We start from the raw sequence: 19216 nt of genomic DNA, 5'->3' as shown, positions 1-19216 counted from the left end.
GGGGAGAGGAGGAGAGGAGGGGAGGGGAGATGGGGAGAGGAGGAGAGGGGAAATGGGGGAGATGGGGAGAGGAAGGGAGGGGAGATGAGGAGAGGAGGGGAGATGGGGAGAGGAGGAGAGATGGAGAGAGGAGGGGAGGAGAGATGGAGAGAAGAGGGGAGGGGAGATGGGGAGAGGAGGGGAGATGGAGAGGGGAGATGGGGAGAGGAGAGGAGGGGAGGAGAGATGGGGAGAGGAGGGGAGAGGAGAGAGGAGAGGAGAGGAGAGGAGAGGAGAGGAGAGGAGAGGAGAGGAGAGGAGAGGAGAGGAGAGGAGAGGAGAGGAGAGGAGATGGGGAGGGGAGATGGGGAGGGGAGATGGGGAGGGGAGGGAAGATGAGGGGAGGGGAGATGGGGAGAGGAGGAGAGGGGAGATGGGGAGGGGAGATGGGGAGGGGTGGGGAGATGGGGAGGGAGGGTAGGGAAGAGTAAGGGAGGGGAGATTTGGAGGGGTGGGATGGGATGGAATGGGATGGGACGAGATGGGGTGGGTGGAGATGGGTGGGATGGAGGTTGAATGGAATGGGATGGGATGGGATGGGATGGGATGGGGTGGGGTGGGGTGGGGTGGGGTGGGACAGGACAGGACCATGGGGGCATTTGGATAGGTGAACCTGCTGGTCATGTTTGGGGAAGCCCCATGATGTTCAGGGAGGACGTGAGGTGGGACCGAGGGGGCATTTGAGCATAGGAACCAGCTGAGGGGTCCCCAGCGCGGCGAGCAGTGGGGACAGGCAGCCCCACCGAGGTGCATTACACAGGTGGGCAAAGCATCATCAGGACACGACAAAGGGCTGGGCAGGCTGGCAGAGCTCCTCTCAGACCACTGACCCTGGCGCCAGCGTGGGTCTGCAGTTTTCAGCCCCACCTGTGGGATCCCCCAGCTCTTTGCCAATCAGGATGCTCTGGACCCACAGGGCACAAGAGAATTCCCAAAGGGCATCGCCTAGCACACAGACCATCACCTTCTGCAGCCCCATTAGCAATTCTGTGAATTGTTTTGAACCCTCTGTTGTAATAAAACATCTATTCCTACTTTTTAGTGCCTGTATTTTTACCGGTACTGATCCATAAGTACTTACTTCATTTTATTCTGCTGCTGCTGTCTTGCTACATGCAGCGTAAGGAGAAGAAGGGATGCTCTGGGACACATGCATTCCCTGGTCTCTCTTTCTTCCCCTTCCAAAGCTCCTTCCCTTTCCCTCTAAGCTCACAGCAGATATCAAGGAGGATGTACCAGGATCTGTGGTGTAAAAAAAATAGTAAGGGAGAAAGCAGGAAAAAGGTGCAGATAAATGATGGACAGAGATGGGGAGGAAAAGATGGCCCAAAACCAGGCAACAAGGAAGGAAATCACATGAAATCTGGTGCAAGCATTGCTTTAACCCACACTAGTAGATATTAATGGAGAATTAATCCCACTTTCCAGCAGTGCTTTTGAGGAATGTTGAGTTTGAACCCTGCACCTCTATAAGCCTTGCTTAACCCAGCCACCTCCTGATTCTGTGCAGGTTGGCAGCTGGGCAAGATGATCATTGTAGGTCCCTTCCCACTGTAATACCCTATCCTATCCTATCCTATCCTATCCTATCCTATCCTATCCTATCCTATCCTATCCTATCCTATCCTATCTTATCCTATCCTATCCAGGACAGGATCATTGAGGGAGGTAATTCTGCCTCTCTACTCAGCTCTTCTGGGACCCCACCTGGAGTCCTGTGCTGAGTTCTGGAATCCCCAGCAGAAGAAGGAGATAGAACTGTTGGAATGGGTCCAGAGGAGGCCATGGAGATGATTCAAGGACTGGAGCACCTCTGCTACAAAGACAGGCTGAGACAGTTGGGATTGTTCAACCGAGAGAAGAGAAAGCCCCACAGAGACCTTAGAGCAGCTTCCAGTACCTGGAGAGGGCTATGTACAAGGTCATGGAGTGATAAAACAAGCGAAAATGGCTTTAAATTGGAAGGGGGGAGGTTTAGATCAGACATTCGGAAGAAATGGGCAGTGAGGCACTGGCACAGCTGTGGTTGCTCCATCCCTGGAGGGGTTCCAGGCCAGGCTGGATGGGGCTTGGAGCCCCTGATCCAGTGGGAGGTGTCCCTGCCCATGGCAGGGGGTGGGACTGGATGGGATTCGAGGTCCCTTCCAACCCAAACCATCCCATGATTCTATGATTCTATAATTCTACGATCCTATCCTATCCTATCCTATCCTATCCTATCCTATCCTATCCTATCCTATCCTATCCTATCCCATCCTATCCTATCCTATTTGGTTTTCTCATAGCTCACGTGCATCCAGCATGTTGTGGCTAGAGACTGCTGCCCTTGTCCTCTTGGGGATCATTCCCAGAACCCCTTCGTTTCTGCAGAACAAATGTGAGTTCTGGGAGGTATTGAAGCACCTCCTGTGTCACGGGGCTGGAGATGACGCTAACTGCTTCTCCCCGGGGAGCGTGGGTTTGAGCAGAGTGTCCTGGGGACACAGCCACTCTTGCAGCTGTGTGATCCCTCCGGAGGAGCAGCATCATGAGCAGCAGTGTCCTAAAAAAAGAAAGGACAGAGGGTTTTCGGCTTCCAGCCCACGCCTGGGCTTACTCCTGCGGGAAACGTATCAGCCAAGCATCATCACCAAATGCTTCATGTTTTCAAAAGATTCCCAGTGCCAACAAAACTCTGCCAGACCTTCGGCCACTGTGAGGTCTCCTCATTCTTCCTCCCCATGCCTTTGCATTCAGCTGGTGCCTCTTGCCATTGTAAAGCTGCGGTGGGTGGGGATGTGTCTTCCTTTTGTCTGCTCAACGCCAGGCTTTGGGGGGGTCCTGCTCCTCGCCTCTAGCCTCCAAGAATGACGGTAGCAGCGAGAATAGCTTAGCAACAGCGAGGAAGAAGTGCATAAAAGTAATCCCTGGCTGCTTTGCCCGAAAGGTGACGATGATCCAGGGAGATGGTTGGGATTTGTTCCGATGGGCATCATATCAATGCGGAGAGTGCGGCTCTGCGCTGACCTCTCTATAACCCTAATGGTCTGGGGGAGAAGCAGGCTCCCACCCAGAGCTGCTTGGAAAATAACAGTTCATTAAGCAAAATAATTTCAAGGAGAAATTCCTATGTTTGATTAGTTTTTCACCGGGAAAGATTTCATGGCTCCCTGGTGGAATTTCTGGATACTGTAATAAGCCATAAAAAATAAACCAGGGTAAATAATCCACCTTAAAAGAATTGGAAGCTCAACATCTACAGCTCTTGTAGAGGTGTTGGGAGGCTTTATCCCAGGAGCAGGTGTGAGCAGGGCAATGCCCAGGGAGGAAGTAGCTCTTCTTGGATGTGTCTTTCTGTCTCTCTTATTTTCTTCAGCTCAGCTGTGATTTCTTAAGGATCTCAGTTCATTCCAAAAACAGAACAGGAATGTTTCTGAAATTATGAGCATTTTTATAGAAAATAGAAGAAATGCCCCACTTAACCGTAGTCACAAGCTGTTCGCAGGCCGGTGCTGGGTGGCTGAGGATAAAGTTGAGTCACAGCAGAGCCATGAGATGTGGAGGCAGAAAGGATGTGAGAGGAGTTAAGCTTCTTTCTTAGTAGCAAAAAGCTAAAATCAGTAGGATATGTAAAATAATATGCCGAAATATTTAAAGGTCTTGACTCTGCTGGTGATCTTGGGAAAGGATGAGTCAGGTTTTTCAGCAGCAGCATTTAATTTGAGTGGTTTCCACCTCTGTGAACCCAGTAATCATAGAACCACACAATCATGGAATGGTTTGGGTTGGAAAGGACTTCAAGGCCCGTCCAGTTCCAACCCCACTGCCATGGGCAGGGACACCTCCCACTGGATCAGGATGCTCCAAGCCCCATCCAACCTGGCCTGGAACCCCTCCAGGGATGGGGCAGCCACCACTGCTCTGGGCAACCTGGGCCAGGACCTCCCCACCCTCATGGGAAAGCATTTTTTCCACATAAATCATCTAAATCTTGCAGCTTAAAACCATTCCTCCTCATCCTGTCCCTGCACTCCTGATCAGGAGTCCCTCCTCAGCCTTCCTGGAGCTCCTTTCCATACTAGAAGCTGCTCTAAGGTCTCCCCTCAGCCTTCTCTTCTCCAGGCTGAAAAACCCCATCTCTCCCAGCCTGCCCTCCTGTGGGAGGTGATCCAGCTGTCTCATTAGCTTTGTGGCTTTCCCTTTCAATACCATTTCCATGTGAGCAGAACGTCTCTGACCTGGATTATGGTCAGTGTCTTCTATGGGAGCTTGGCATCACTGATGGAAACAGGATGGCACTGTCCTGCTCAAGGAGACTGGAGTCAGGGACCTTTGCAAAGTAATTGCCTTTAATGCTTCTGCTTGAATCCTTCTTGAAAATTACCATACTGACACCTCCTTTCCTTGCAGAAATGACAACAAGAAGTACGATCAAACTGCACCATTTTAGCCTGGAGAAGAGGAGGCTGAGGGGAGACCTTGTCACTCTCTACTACTGCCTGAAAGGAGGTTGTGGTGAGACGTGTGTTGGTCTCTTCTCCCAAGTGACAGGTGATGGGACAAAAGGGAATGGCCTCAAGCTGTGCCAGGGGAAGTTTGGATCGTACATTAGGTAAAATTCCTTCACTGAAAGGGTTCTCGGGCACTGACAGAGGCTGCCCAGGGAGGTGGTGGAGTCCTCATTCTTTGATGTGTTTTAAAGAAGGGCAGTTGAGGTGCTTAGGGATATAATTTAGTTGTGGACAGGTGTGGTTGGACTCTATGATCTCAAAGGTCTTCTCCAACCTAGAGATTCTATGATTCTGTGATCAAAAAGCTGAGCATTAACGGAAAACCCTTCGGCATCACACAACCTCTTTAAAGACCTACAGAGGGAGACTAGTTATGGTACGAGCGTCTCTGGAGATGACATGGAAAATAGCAGCCTTGTGGATGAACAGCACTGCCACCATCTCTCCTGCATTCTCCCAGGGATGACCTGCTGTGGATGGAGCCACAGAGAGCGTGTTTTGCTGCGCAGAACAGGGTACCACTGCCTTGGTGAGTGGCCGCAGGAGGGATTTGCTCAGTACTACTGTAGCTAAGATTGCATCCCATTGCATTCACATGAATAGGAAGGTGCAACTGGAGTGCTTGGCTGAAGTGACCTCTCCTGATCAGGAAAAAATGTGGCTCTTGGGTTTGTGGGCTGCTCATTACTGAAAGCAATGGCACCACACGACTTGGAGATGTAGCTATTAAGGATTGCTCATTTGCACAAATATTGATTTCATCACTTTAGGTCAGATATTCAGTGTCAGGGGGTGACTGTAGCTATTCTGCAAGTTTTTTATTCTGTGTATAGAAACTTGAGAGTGTTTTACACACCTGCCATTCTTCCCATCTGGTTTTTCTCTATTTCCATTCCTTTTCTCCAACGAAGAAGGAGTAGGATTTGCAGATTTGCAGGAGAGGAGGAGGAGGGGAGAATGAGGGAATGTTCTCTTTTTTTTTAAGTTATAAAACAGTTTTTCTTTTGAATTATAAAATACAGTTCAGGCAGTGGAATTTAATGGGATTGGTGTTAGTTTCCCCTCTTGGCTCCCTCTCTCTAGTTCGTTTCTGAGATGATGGAGGAGGAGGGGTAGAGACAGGGATGAAGAACACACTGAGGAAGGGCTGCTAGGATGGCAGCAACCTCAGGGTGAACCAAGCTGGGTGGCCACGTGAGGACCCTCATATCAGATGGGTGTGCAGTGCTCATTGCACCCCAAAGGTTCTGTGGTTCTGTAGAGGCAGCACTGCTGTAAAATAACATCCCAGGTCAGTCTCTGCATCACCCTACACCTGCTCAGGCCAGTATCCCTTGCTTTGTCTGCTCAACCCAGACCCTTTGCTTTGTCATCATCCCATCATAACACCAATTATTTTCTATTTTGTGCTTACTGCAGAGTGGGGAGATACTCCTTATGTGGCACAGTTTCTGCTCTGGATATTTTTGTTCTGTGAGCTTCAAACTGGGGTGAAAACAGGCCGTGGTGTCTTTGTTTCACAGCCCTTTCTTACCCAGCATAGTCTCTCCACCCCATCTCAGTCTTTCAAATACAGCCCCTCTATGAACGTGCTTTATAGGACCAATACTTCGTAGCCCTTGAAGGGTTTGCTTGCTTGCAGAAGAGGCTAATCTCCCTCGGGTTATGAAATCAGCTCACATGCCTCAGTGGCATTACCCACTATTGATATCCCAGTTCGATCCCCATTGAGCTCTCTTTGTTGGAGGTAACCCCTTCTTCTTCTTCTTCTAAGCTGATTTCTTAGGCCACATCACTCAAGCCTCACATCCCCATGGTATTTAGATGTAGTAAAAATGACTGAGGGGAAAATAAATGGCAGCCAGCAAGCCAACTAAACTGTCTGACTATTAATGGTCCTGTTAGTTGCAAATTTACTTTACCACAAAGCCCCCCAGCATGTAATCCTTAGATGAATGCCTTTGATTGTGAGGGAATATTTACAGCTGACCCTGCCAGCAGTCTGCAAACCTGCAATGGGCCTCCTGTCCCACATTAAATCCGCTGGCATCTGTTCCTGGGTTCTTATCAAGCACATGCTCTGTTGGTGCAGTGTTTGGGCTGTAGCGCTCACGGATACGGTGGGCCTTGAAGAATAAATCCCCACATTCCTGCGAAATGCTAATTCTTGTGAACGTTGTTACACAGAGAGGAACGTTACAGTTTGTACCTGCCTCCAGGCATCTCCATCCACAGGGAGGTTGCCAGAAGGCTTTGATCCCTACCGGCTGCCCCCTCCCCATGGCAGGTCCCCGGTCCTGCCACTGGACCACCCTTCACCAAGGACAAACCTCTTCTTGCCCACTCTTTGTTGTGCCATTTTCCCAGACACGCCTAAGCGACATGAAGAGATTTTTATGATGATTTTTATCTCTTTCCACCCCTGCCCAAGCGTTGCATTAGTACCCAGGTTGCTCAGATTGAGCATGTTGCTCTTGCAGAGACCTCAGGCAATCTCACGCCATCTCCAACCACAGCAGAGTGCAGGCTGAAAGCCAGCAAGAGCTCAGTGTGTCCTGATGCCTGCTCCCTGCATCCAAGCAGACAAGTGTAATTCAGTAGCTTGTCATTCCCTGCACGTCCTGTGGTACGTGAGATGGATCCGGACCGCTTGTCTGCTTTGTGTTGGACAGAAGAGCCAGTGATGGGTAGTGGCCCTGCTCCATAGACTCTGCAGACAAGGACACCTTTAGGTCTGTGCTGGGGAATAACATTTATTTTCTCTCTTCTTACGCCTTTACCCGAAGCCCACACTTTTCAATCCAGGCTGTACGAAACCTGGGCACGTTTGGGCTTGAATGTGGACTTGGAGCCAAGCCCCTTGGCATTGCAGAGCTGCCATGGGTGGCCAGGAAGGTGTTTGCTTCTGCTCCTTTCTGAGGACTTGTTTTGATGGGGTGCTGGAGAAGCATCTCAGAAGTTCATGATGACTTGAGCCTTCAGATGGTGGATGGTGGGCCTCCAGTGGCACTTCTGCCTTGACCCTCCTACATCCAGCAAAGGGAAAAGAATAATAAAACAATAAATTACTAACACTACTTCCCTGCATTTTTTTTGTAGGTGGAGCCTGGAGCTGCTGGAGCCCAGAGAGGAGTTTGGAGATGGTTGCTTGGTTTAGGGATTGCTTTAGAGTGCACACCCTCATCCACATGCTTCTTCTTCAAATCTGCAGGAATATTAGGCCCAAGTCTGGAGTGGATGTGGAAGAACCATCATGCTCACCCCTCCGCTGGGCAGCAGCTGGAGGGAAGGCTGTAAGAACTGGCAGAGCTGGCTGCAGCTCTCCTGCCTGCTTAGAGGGGTCTGTCAGACCAGGGCACAGCTCTGTCTGTGGGCTTATTTCTGGAAATTAGCAGCTGAAAGGTCTTGCAAGTTGGCACGTTGGCAGAATAATTAGGAAGCTGACTGCCCCTCTGAAAACTTCACAGACTAAACCCCAAACCAGCCAATTAGAGCTTCATTTTCAGCGCTCCTGAAACCACTTTAAGTGTATTCCGGTGGCACTCTGTCTTTCAAAACTGATCCTGTAAAGCTGGATGGACACCAAAATGAGGAAACTTCACAGCATGACGCTCAGCTTCCTGGTGCCCACAGGAAAGAACAGGAGTTATTTACTAAAACCGATTAATTTGCTACTTAATTTAGCAAAGCCCTATAAAAACCTATAATGTTAGTTCTCTCCATTATTGCTAATTTGCACCCGAGATTTACAGTTGCAAATCTCAGATAATTCCTTCTTCCTGGGCTGCTGCTGCTGGGCCAGACAGCTCATGCATGTTCTTCCTCTCTTTGTGGTCCTCACTGCTGATTCGGCTGGTGTTTAGGAGGCCCTTTCTCAGTATTTTACTGTGACTCACATCAAAGCAGAATGGTATTTTAAACCACAAACATAGACTTCATACATTATCTTATTTTTTAGAAAAAAGCATGATAAAGAGTTCGGGGCACGGAAATAAGCAGCACAAGATAGTGCTGTATATCATAGAGGTCAGTATCAATTGTTCTCCAGCTCCTTGTTTTTCATTTACCCTCTCCTTTGAACCTTCTTAAGCCTGAGCAGGGCAAAGTGCTGGGATCTGCCTGAGACAGGAGAAGGCCTTGAGCCATCCTCAGAGATACACGGAGCCCCTGCTGTCCTCAGATGTTGGTTTTACTGATACAGATGATGTTATTTATTTCATTTTCACCAGCTTGCACATTTTGCTTTGAGAACCCATCAGCTATCTCATCCCTGGATCCACAGAATCACAGAATCACCAGGTTGGAAAGGACCCATTGGATCATCGAGTCCAACCATTCCTAACACTCCCTTAAACCATGTCCCTCAGCACTTCATCCACCCGTTCCTTAAACACCTCCAGGGAAGGCGACTCGACCCCCTCCCTGGGCAGCTGCTCCAGTGCCCAATGACTCTTACTGTGAAGAATTTTTTTCTGATATCCAACCTGACCCTCCCCTGGCAGAGCTTGAGGCCATTCCCCCTTGTCCTGTCCCCTGTCACTTGGGAGAAGAGCCCAGCTCCCTCCTCTCCACAACCTCCTCTCAGGTAGTTGTAGAGAGCAATAAGGTCTCCCCTCAGCCTCCTCTTCTCCAGGCTAAACAACCCCAGCTCTCTCAGCCGCTCCTCGTCAGTCTTGTTCTCCAGCCCCTCACCAGCTTTGTTGCTCTTCTCTGGACACCGAACAGAGCCTCAACATCCTTCTTGTGGTGAGGGGCCCAGAACTGAACACAGTACTCAAGGTGCGTTCTCACCAGTGCCGAGTACAGAGGGAGAATCCCCTCCCTGGACCTGCTGGTCACACCGTTTCTGATCCAAGCCAAGATGCCATTGGCCTTCTTGGCCACCTGGGCACACTGCTGGCTCATGTTCAGTTGCTGTCAACCATTACCCCCAGGTCCTTCTCTTCCATGCAGCTCTCCAGCCACTCTTCCCCCAGTCTGTAGCGCTGCAAAGTCTCATTCCTCAGTGCCTCAATGCAAAGGACATCCATCACATGCAGTTGCAGGGCATGCAGCATGAGGATGGGAGGGAATGACATGTCCCTCAGGATGTTGGTCCCCCACCAAGCCCTGCTTCACCCTCTGGCCATTTATTCCTAATTGTCTAACTTCCCCTATTTATTGCGTTTGTTGAGCGTGTGGATCTTATTAGGAAGACTCAGTGGCTCTGTAATTAATTAAGAAAAGCTTGGGGCAACTCTTAGTACTTTGTACTTGTGTTCCTGCCTGTGATGAACAGACAGAGCTGATATTCATCCAAAGAACCCCCAGTCAAAGGACAGGCAGGCAGACAGACTAAGGTCAGGGCACCTGGAAAACAAGGCTTTTCTGTATGGCCTGGTTTTACGCTATTCAGAGCAAGGGTGATATTTTCTAAGCAGGGCACCATGTAGGAGTTGTAAGCACAGACCTGCTGGGCACGCAGGACGGGGGAGCAGTGGCAGCAGACCTACCCGGTCTGGGATATTGATGTGGGATCAACTGGCCACGTCCCCACATATAACTTTCCTTCCTTGTACTTGCAGTGCAACTCCACAGGCTCATGCCCGTGCGGTCAGCATCACATCCCCCCATGCTGCAGATTCAACACCTAACTGAGTCCTGGGCTGCCACTGGCCATGGAATGAGGTGGGAGATGGAAGTATGCCCCATCCCTGGAGGTGTTCAAGACCAGGTTGGATGGGGCTTGGAGCAACGTGATCCAGTGGGAGGTGTCCCTGCCTACGGCAGGAGTTGGAACTGGGTGGGCTTTAAGGTCCCTTCCAACCCAGAGCATTCTATGATTTTACACCTGTTGGGGCCTCACGTCCAACAGATGCCTGCCACAGCCTTGCCCGGCGGTCCCTACCCATCATATGACCTTCCTGAGCACCGGCATGTGACTGGACCCTGCAGGCTGGAAAGGACCATGTGGAGCGGAAAGGAGAGGTTGGAGAGGGGGAGGGCAGCTCAGCTAGAGAGGATTAGTAAGCATGGACAGACAGGGAAAGCTTTCAAAGAGGGGTCTTGTGTCAGAGGTGTTGCAATAGTGAAGGGGGGGCGGTAGCTGGATTGGAAAAGGGAAGGAAGGAGCAAGACAGGAGGGGGGAATGACCTCAGAGGTGACATTTGGGATCAAAGTAGGGAATTCTGTGTCTCATGGACAGGAAGAGACTGCAACTGTCAAAGCAGGAGAGAGCAGAAACCTGGGGATAATCTCTGACAATAAGAATAGGAAGGAACAGACACAGAAGCCACACACTGGGATGATAAGAAAAGGTGCTGGAAGAGTTCTACAGACATGAACAGAGGTTTGGAAGAAGGGAGTGTTCATGGCTTCAGCTTCTTGCCATGCCATGGACGTGCCTTGTCTGCTGGATGAAGCATTTTATTTTAACAGGCATCACCCAACCTTGGTTCCCAGGGTCTGAGCAGATTTCTGCCCTAGTTCAGAATGGAGAGGGAGGGCTTCAGGACTGACAAAGACCAGTCCTACCTGTGAGGACTGGTCCTGCCCTGGGTCCCTCCATGCTGTCCCTGTCAGCAGCAATATGCAGGTGCAGAAGCCCCTGGGAGAGAAGATCACATTTGATTATGTTCTACCACCTGATCCAGAGGTGCTCTTGAACAAGGCAGCCACAGAGAGACTGAACAGATAATGATAGAGGAGAGGAGGAAAACCCTTTGATCCATTTTGGTTAGGATGTGATGAATGGGTGGAGATGGGCTTGTTCAGTCTGGAGAAGAGAAGACTCCAGGGATACCTTAGAACAGCTTCCAGAGATCAAAGGGGCTCCAGGAAAGCTGGAGGAGGGGCTCTTGATCAGGGTTGCAGGGATAGGATGAGGGAAATGGTTTTCAACTGAAAGAGGGGAAATTGAGAAGAGATCTTAGGAAGAGATATTTTCTTGTGAAGGTGGGGAGGCCCTGGCCCAGGTTGCCCAGAGCAGGGGTGGCTGCCCCATCCCTGGAGGTGTTCCAGGCCAGGTTGGATGGGGCTTGGAGCCCCTGATCCAGTGGGAGGTGTCCCTGCCCATGGCACCGGGTGGAACTGCATGGGCTTCAAGGTCCCTTCCAATCCAAACCATTTCATTATTCCATGATATATTGGATATACCGCCTTTGGCTGTCTGCAGTGCTTGGGCCAGCAGTGGCCCAGGTGGCCAAGGAGACCAGCAGCAGCATCCTGGTTTGGATCAGCCATGGTGTGGCCAGCAGACGCAGGGAAGGGATCATCTTTCTGGACTTGGCACTGGTGATGCTGCACCTTGAATCCGGTATCCAGTTTTGGGCCCCTTACTCTAAGAAGGGCTTGCGTTGGAACGGACCTTAAAGATCATCCAAGAAACCATCCTTGCATTTAAAAAAAAAAAAAAAAAAAAAAAAAAAAAAAAAAAAGTTTTCTGTTTAAATGGAATTTCCTGTATTTTAATATGTGCCTAAATTGTGGATACAAACTGTGAGCAATTTCACTGATTCCAGGGATATTTTTTTGTCTTGTTAACTAGAAGCACATTTAAATCAGTACTTCTCGGTTACGGGCCAGACAGGTTAAAGCAAAGCTAAGACCAGGATTTAATTTATCCCAAGTAGTGTTTATGATCAGGCACTTTATTTACTCATCTAGGTGATTGGCTAGTCCCTTTCTGGCAATTCAAGCCAAGAACGAGCAGTCACAGACCTTCCCCACCTGCGTAAATGGTTTGCTGCCAAGAAATACACTGAATAAACACAAACTCCAGCTACAAGGTTATTTAATCACATAGCAGGTTTACTTTATCGGTGATTCCCTCCTAGCTGGGCGTGCAGGGGGTGGATGAACCCATAGCTCTAGGACAGTACGCCAAAAAACATTGAGTATTATGACAATATCATTGATTGCCGCGGTTTTTTGTTGTGACTGCGCTCCTGGCTGTGTCAGCGTAGGGAAGGTGCTGTGCCTGCTCTGTCACGGTTCAGCAGCGGTGACGGCAAGGACAGATATTCGGCTGTCAGGATGGTGAGCTCCCTTGGCTGTTTCTTCACCACTAGATTGGGTACAGTGTATACGCAACAGAAATAAACAGATTTTGTAGATAATCTCTTCTTGAAGATGATTGCCTGGGGTTTTGGGAGACTCGGAGGCAATCAGAAGCAGTCCAGCTGTTCACATCTTTTAGGTGATACAGTTATGATTTACATACATACATATATACACAGATATGCACACATACAGACACACACACACACACACATATATATACACGCTTAAGTAAGGGACTTTTGCCCTGCTTTTGCAGCATCTCTTCTTAAAAATCACAGTGAGGAGTATATTGTAGAATCATAACATCAGGGAATGGTTTGGGTTGGAAGGGACCTTGAAGCCCATGCAGTCCCACGCCTTGCCATGGGCAGGGACGCCTCCCACTGGATCAGGGGCTCCAAGGCCCATCCAACCTGGCCTGGGACACCTCCAGGGATGGGGCAGCCACCACTGCTCTGGGCAACCTGGGCCAGGGCCTCCTCACCCTCACGTAAAACACTTCTTCCTCAAATCTCACCTCAATCTCCTCTCTTTCGGCTTAACAATGCATAAAATAATTGAGATCTTAAAGTGACCAGGCCACAGTTACTAATGCAGAGCAAGTGTGTTGTCCTACTAATGATGGTCCAACCATGATCTGCAGATGCCTTTCTTCCTTTTCCAAGCTCACAGATCTTGCTCCTGGAATTCACTGCCTGGGTTAGTATATTTTAGGACATGTTTATGGTGAGTAGCTTCACTGGAGAGCTCACCTACCATGTGCCCAGATACTGCTGCCTTTTTGACTGTAGGAGTAAAAGGCAAATGATGGGAGCAAGCTGGAGAAGCCACACATCTGGGAGGAGGAGCACAGGAGTGTGTAAGCTGGTCAGGAAAAAGTAGTTCAAGCAAAGAAGGTGTGGCCATTGTCTGAAGGCTGGAAGGCTTCGGTGTTCCCAACATTCAAGCTGGTTTCAATTTAAAATGAATATCAGGTGTCTTTGTCTTCAAGATTTTCTGCTTAACCCTTAGGCTTAGGACAAGCAACCCATTTGCAGTCACTTTGTGAATGACAGTCAACAATCCCACATAACCCCTGGGCTCCAAAAACTGGGTCTGGAAGATAGATGCGAAGAAATCAACAAAAACATTTGAGGAATTGGCTTCCTTTTGTGTGCAAAGAACATGTCAACTCTGTCAGGTCAACTCCTACAACACAGCAGACATACAGTGTGTTTTAGTGAGCCATAGTTAAGCTTGGCCAATGAGCTCCAATGGATGGATCTGTCTCTGGGATTTTAGCACAAACACTTCTGTTGCTCCACCTGCCCCTCTGTTAGAAATTACTGCCCTAGGCAGGGTGTCAGGGGCAGATGTGTGCCTCAGCTGATAGAGGGTAACTCAGAATCACAGAACGGTGGGGGCTGGAAGACCTCTCTGGAGCTCACCCGGTTCAACCTCATCCAACCTAAAGCAGGGTCACCTCCAGCAGGGTGCACAGGAATGTGTTTAGGATATCTCCCAAGATAGAGACTCCATACTCTCCCTGGGCAGCCTGGTCCAGTGTCCCATCACCCACAAGTTTTTCTTCACGTCCAGGTGGAATTTCCCACGCTCCAGTTTGTGCCTGGTGCACCTTGTCCTGTCACTGGGCTCCATTGAGAAGAGTCTGACCCCACCCTCCTGCCTCCCATCTGTCAGATACTGATCAGCATTGACAAGATCCCCTCCTCTGTCTGCTCTTTTCCAGGCTGAACAGAAACAGCTCTCAGCTTTTCCCAGGAGAGATGTTCCAGTCCCCTCATCATCTCTGCAGCCTCTGCTGGACTCTCTCCAGTGGTTTCTTGTCTTCCTGGGGCTGGGAAGCCCAGAACTAGACACAGGACTCCAGATGGGGCCTCCCTAGGGCAGAGCAGAGGGAGTAAAGAACCTCCCTTGACTTGCTGGCCACACACCATGCACCGCAGGATCCCCTTGGCTTTCTTGGCCACAAGGACACATTGCTGGCTCTTGGTCACTTATTGTCCACCAGTACTCCAGGTCTTTCTCCACACAGCTACTTTCCAGTCAGTCGGCCGCTCACCTGTACTGGTGCAGGGAGTTCTTCCTGAGGCACAGATCCCTGCACTTGCCTTTGCTGAACTTGATGAGGTTCCTCTCTGCCCAGCTCTCCAGCCTGTCCACTTGAGCTGCAACGGAGTAGGGGGTAAAAGCAATCCTTTCCTCTGAACTAGCTGGATGAGGACAGGCACAGGTTTGCTCCTGTCACATCTGCTGTGGCTGAACTCCAGCAGAGCTGCTGGAAGGTGAGCAGGGATCGTCCTACGGCTGTAAGGGAGCTCTCCTTTTGGAATGGGGCAGCCATGACATTGGCTCCAGTCGTGCTTCAAGAGTTCACCTCTCTGTCTGGCCAGCAGGGATGGTGGCTATCAAGGGCACCGATTGTCACTTTGGATGACATTTGGCTTGGCAATTCCAGCAGGACTGATAAGGCCACTTGTTTATTCACAGCTAAATCCACAAAAGGACTTGCGTGATACAACATTCCTGTACCTGCAGGCTTCCTGCTGCCTGCAGGGCTCTCTAGAGCAGGCTGATGGGTGCAGCCCCCTTCTAGCACCAAGAGCAGGTGCAGAGGAGAGGTTTGAGACCAGCATGCTGCAGGATGCTTGGCAGAAAACCTGCAGCAGGAAGGCTGGGAACATCTTTGCCACTGAATAGCCTCTTACCACCTGGGTACAATGCAGCTTTGAAACCTCTCAAGGAAAGAAAATGGAAAGTGGGCATCCCATGTCATGGGAGTGGGATGTGGCCACCATGCCACAGGGTTAAGATAAGCATTTGCCACTTTGTGCAGGTTTCTTCCTCAGGAGATGGCAGAAACCTTTGCTGCCCTTGTGATAAGCCCTTCCTGGGAGGATGTTACCAGTAGGAGCTTCCAGAGCACAAACTGAGGTTGGAACACAGCTCGATCTTTGCTTTCAGTGGTAGTTGAGGGAGCTAGGTCTTCCTGGACATGCACAGCACACTCACTAGGGCTGGGTGGTATGGACAGGGGAGCTCAGACAAATGGCATCAGGGAAGTTTAGATGAGATTCCAGTATGATTAGGAGGTGCTTCCCACACAGGAGTTTTCAGGAACATAACTGTGACCTTACGTGCCTAAATTTTCTGCTTAGGACCTAAAACTTCTTTGTGAGTCAGCATAAGTAAGGTAAATACCAAGGCAGCTGGTGCACAGGGAGGATAATCTGAGTGCATCTCAACAACGGCACATGCTCAGCTGGCTCAGCCCTGATCTCAGCACCAGATATGCTCTAGGCTGCCTCTGAGAAAAGCTGTTAACCTCCCAACAAAGACGAAAACACGCAGCTCATTTCCTGACACCATCCATAGCAGCTCCTACCTCTACTTTTCCACCCCTGCACCCCCTCAGCAGCTGATCATAAGCAGTTCCATGTATTGGGTAAACAGAAAAGGTAACCAACAGAAAACATAAGTAATAGAAAACGTGCCCTGTTTGTTTTGGATTCGATTGATAAGCTCAATGACCATGTCATAACTCCCACCATGTGTCAACTGCTGATGTTTCACATCTCTCTTCCAGCTTGCTTTGAATGCCTTGTTGCTTCTGTGCTCTGCTGCTAAGAAGCAGCAGCACGTGAAGATGCTTCCCATGGAAATGCAGATTTCCTCCACCATCAGTAGATGGAGGCAGGTGAGGAAGGGAGCACAGAAATGGCGAAGGAGGAGACCTGCATTCACATGCACTGTGTGAGGAGGTTTCAACAGGGTGGTGGGAAAAGCTGGAGAAAGACTTGAGGACCTCAGCTTTTTCTGGTTTCACTTCACTGCATTTGGAAACTTCATGTTCTTGGAAATACTAAGCACTAAGAAAATGCTGGAAGTCATATCTGAGATCTCTTTTTACACGTTTATTGTTTCCACGAAGTCACCAGACCCTAGACAGGAAGTTTCTTCTTGTCTGTTTTTTTTTCCTCTGCTGACACTTGGCTTATAAAGGCTGTCATGCATCTGCTTCAGTGGTGCTGATTCTTGGCATTATTGCTGTTCTGACGTGGCTGTGTGTACGGAGGTGCTGAGTAGCTTCTAAGCCCATGGACCGTGGTGGAAGTGCTAATTGGTGACAACAGATCTTGAGTATCTCAAAATAAGTATCCATGAACTAAAGTTAGTGCTTACTCTCGTGAGTGTGGGCTGCTAACTCTTTTTTTTTTTTCCCATCGGAAACTTATATATAAAAAAAATAAATAGTATTTGCCTGCATCCCAGCAGGTTTTGAGACAGATGCTTAAAAGCTACGTGGAAACTGCAGAGAGCTTCTCCTTGAAAGCACAGTAAAAGGCATCCTATAAAGCAAGTGATTGGGGAGCTACAGTCAAAATTAGAGCTTTGTGATTTCCAGCCATGTAAATATTCGTAATAGTTCAAGTATTTTCCTCTTCCTTTCTGGGTGAAATCCTACCTTCAAAGCTTTGGGGTTTTTTAAGTGCTAAACATGAGGTCTACAAATAGCCTCCTGGTCAGAGCATTTGCCCAGGGAGTGAGTTATCACTCTGGTCGGCTGATTCCCAGGTGTGATGTTGAACACAGGCTCTGTTGTGCCCAAACGGTGCCCAACACCAGACTGCTGCCTGCTTGGGAATGTGTCACTGTCAAATTGTTCTGGAGGAACTGAGGTACCACATTCAGGAGACAGAATCACAGAACCAGAGAGTTCGAAAAAGACCTCTAAGATCATCCAGTCCAACCATCATCCCAACACCACCGTGCCGACTAAACCACGTCCCAAAGTGCCACAAACTACCTGTCTTTTAAATCCCTCCAGGGATGGAGACTTGACCACCTCTATGGGCCTCTGTCAGTGCTTCACCACTCTTTCAATAAAGACATTTTTCCTGATATCCGACCTGAACCTCCTCTTGTGCAAGTTGAGGCCGTTTCCTCTCATCCTATGACTTGTTAACTTGGGAGAAGAGACCAGCGCCCACCTCACCACAACCTTCTTTCAGGGAGTTCTAAAGAGACCACCAGCACTGAGTGCGTGGGGATGATTCCTGCCCTACCCCTGCCGGCCACACCATGGCTGATCCAAGCCAAGATGCCATGGGTCTTTTTGGCCACCTGGGCCACTGCTGGCTCATGTTCAGCCTCTGTCAACCAACCCCCACAGGTCCTCCTCTGCCAAGCAGCTTTCCAGCCACTCTTCCCCAGGCCTTGAGTGTTGATGGGAGTTGTTGTGTGCCAAGGACATGGCACTTGGCTTTGTTGAAGCCCACGCCATTGGTCTCAGCCCATGGACGCAGCCTGTCCGGGTCCCTCTGCAGAGCCTCCCTGCCCTCGAGCAGATCAGCACTCCTGCCCAACCTGGTGTCATCTGCAAACTGACTGAGGGAGCACTCAATCCCCCTGGTCCAACACAGCTTAAAATGGAAAAAAAACCAAAACAATCCCCCTTTATTTTAACGAGTAAACATTTGAATGTTTACTCGGAGGTTCAGGTTGGATATCAGAAAAAAATTCTTCACAGTAAGAGTCATTGGGCACTGGAACAGCTGCCCAGGGAGGGGGTCGAGTCGCCTTCCCTGGATGTGTTTAAGGAACGGGTGGATGAAGTGCTGAGGGACATGGTTTAGGGAGTGTTAGGAATGGTTGGACTCGATGATCCAATGGGTCCTTTCCAACCTGGTGATTCTGTGAATTGTTGTATAACGGCTCAGAAAGTCCCGGTTGTGAGAGAGAGGAATCCCTGGGATCCCTCTGCGCTGCCACAGCGCTCCCTCATCCCCACCCCCAGCTGCCATCTAGCTGCAGCCCTTGGTCCTGCTCCTCTCTGAACTCCCAGATGGATTCTTCTTGCCCTGCAGCTGAGGATAACCCACGCTTGTCTGGGCTCATGGAAGGGGGAAGGTTTAGATCAGACATTAGGAAGAAATTCTTCACGCTGAGGGTGGGGAGGCCCTGGCCCAGGTTGCCCAGAGCAGTGGTGGCTGCCCCATCCCTGGAGGGGTTCCAGGCCAGGTTGGATGGGGCTTGGAGCCCCTGATCCAGTGGGAGGTGTCCCTGACCATGGCAGGGGGTGGGACTGGGTGAGCTGTAGGGTCCATTCACAACCCAAACCATTACATGGTTCCCTGCTCCCTCTGGGTGATGGGCACTCCAGGCTGTGTGGAGCCCCACCACGACCCCACAAAGCCGGGATGCTGTATTTCACGGCTTATTGCCACCTCAGCCTCACGCACGGGGTTAACTTGCATCTTCCCAATACCAAAAACACCAGCAAATCAACTCTCTCTGACTCCTTTTAGAGTTTTAGAAACGAAGTCTCCTTTATCTGCTTTAGGGCTGGGCAACACGAGGGAGTCCTCTCCATCAATCCTGTCCAGCGAGACACGAGCTGGGGACAGGGTGGGATTCCCACTTACAGGCATGTGTATAAATTCTCCCAGAAATCTTATGCATTTCTATTACTTTTCACGGACGCATTTTAATGTTATGATGAAATTCACAGTGCTCAAAACTCTCACCAATTTGGAGCTTTGGAGCCAGCTCTGCCTGACCTTGAGTTTGAGACAGGGAGAAAACTCCAAACAGATGTGATTACAGGAGGAGACGCCTCTGCTCAGCATAGATCACACTGAAAACA

This window comes from Cuculus canorus, chromosome Z, assembly GCF_017976375.1.
Source record: "Cuculus canorus isolate bCucCan1 chromosome Z, bCucCan1.pri, whole genome shotgun sequence".
NCBI lineage: Eukaryota > Metazoa > Chordata > Aves > Cuculiformes > Cuculidae > Cuculus > Cuculus canorus.
This window is presented reverse-complemented; position numbering follows the sequence as displayed.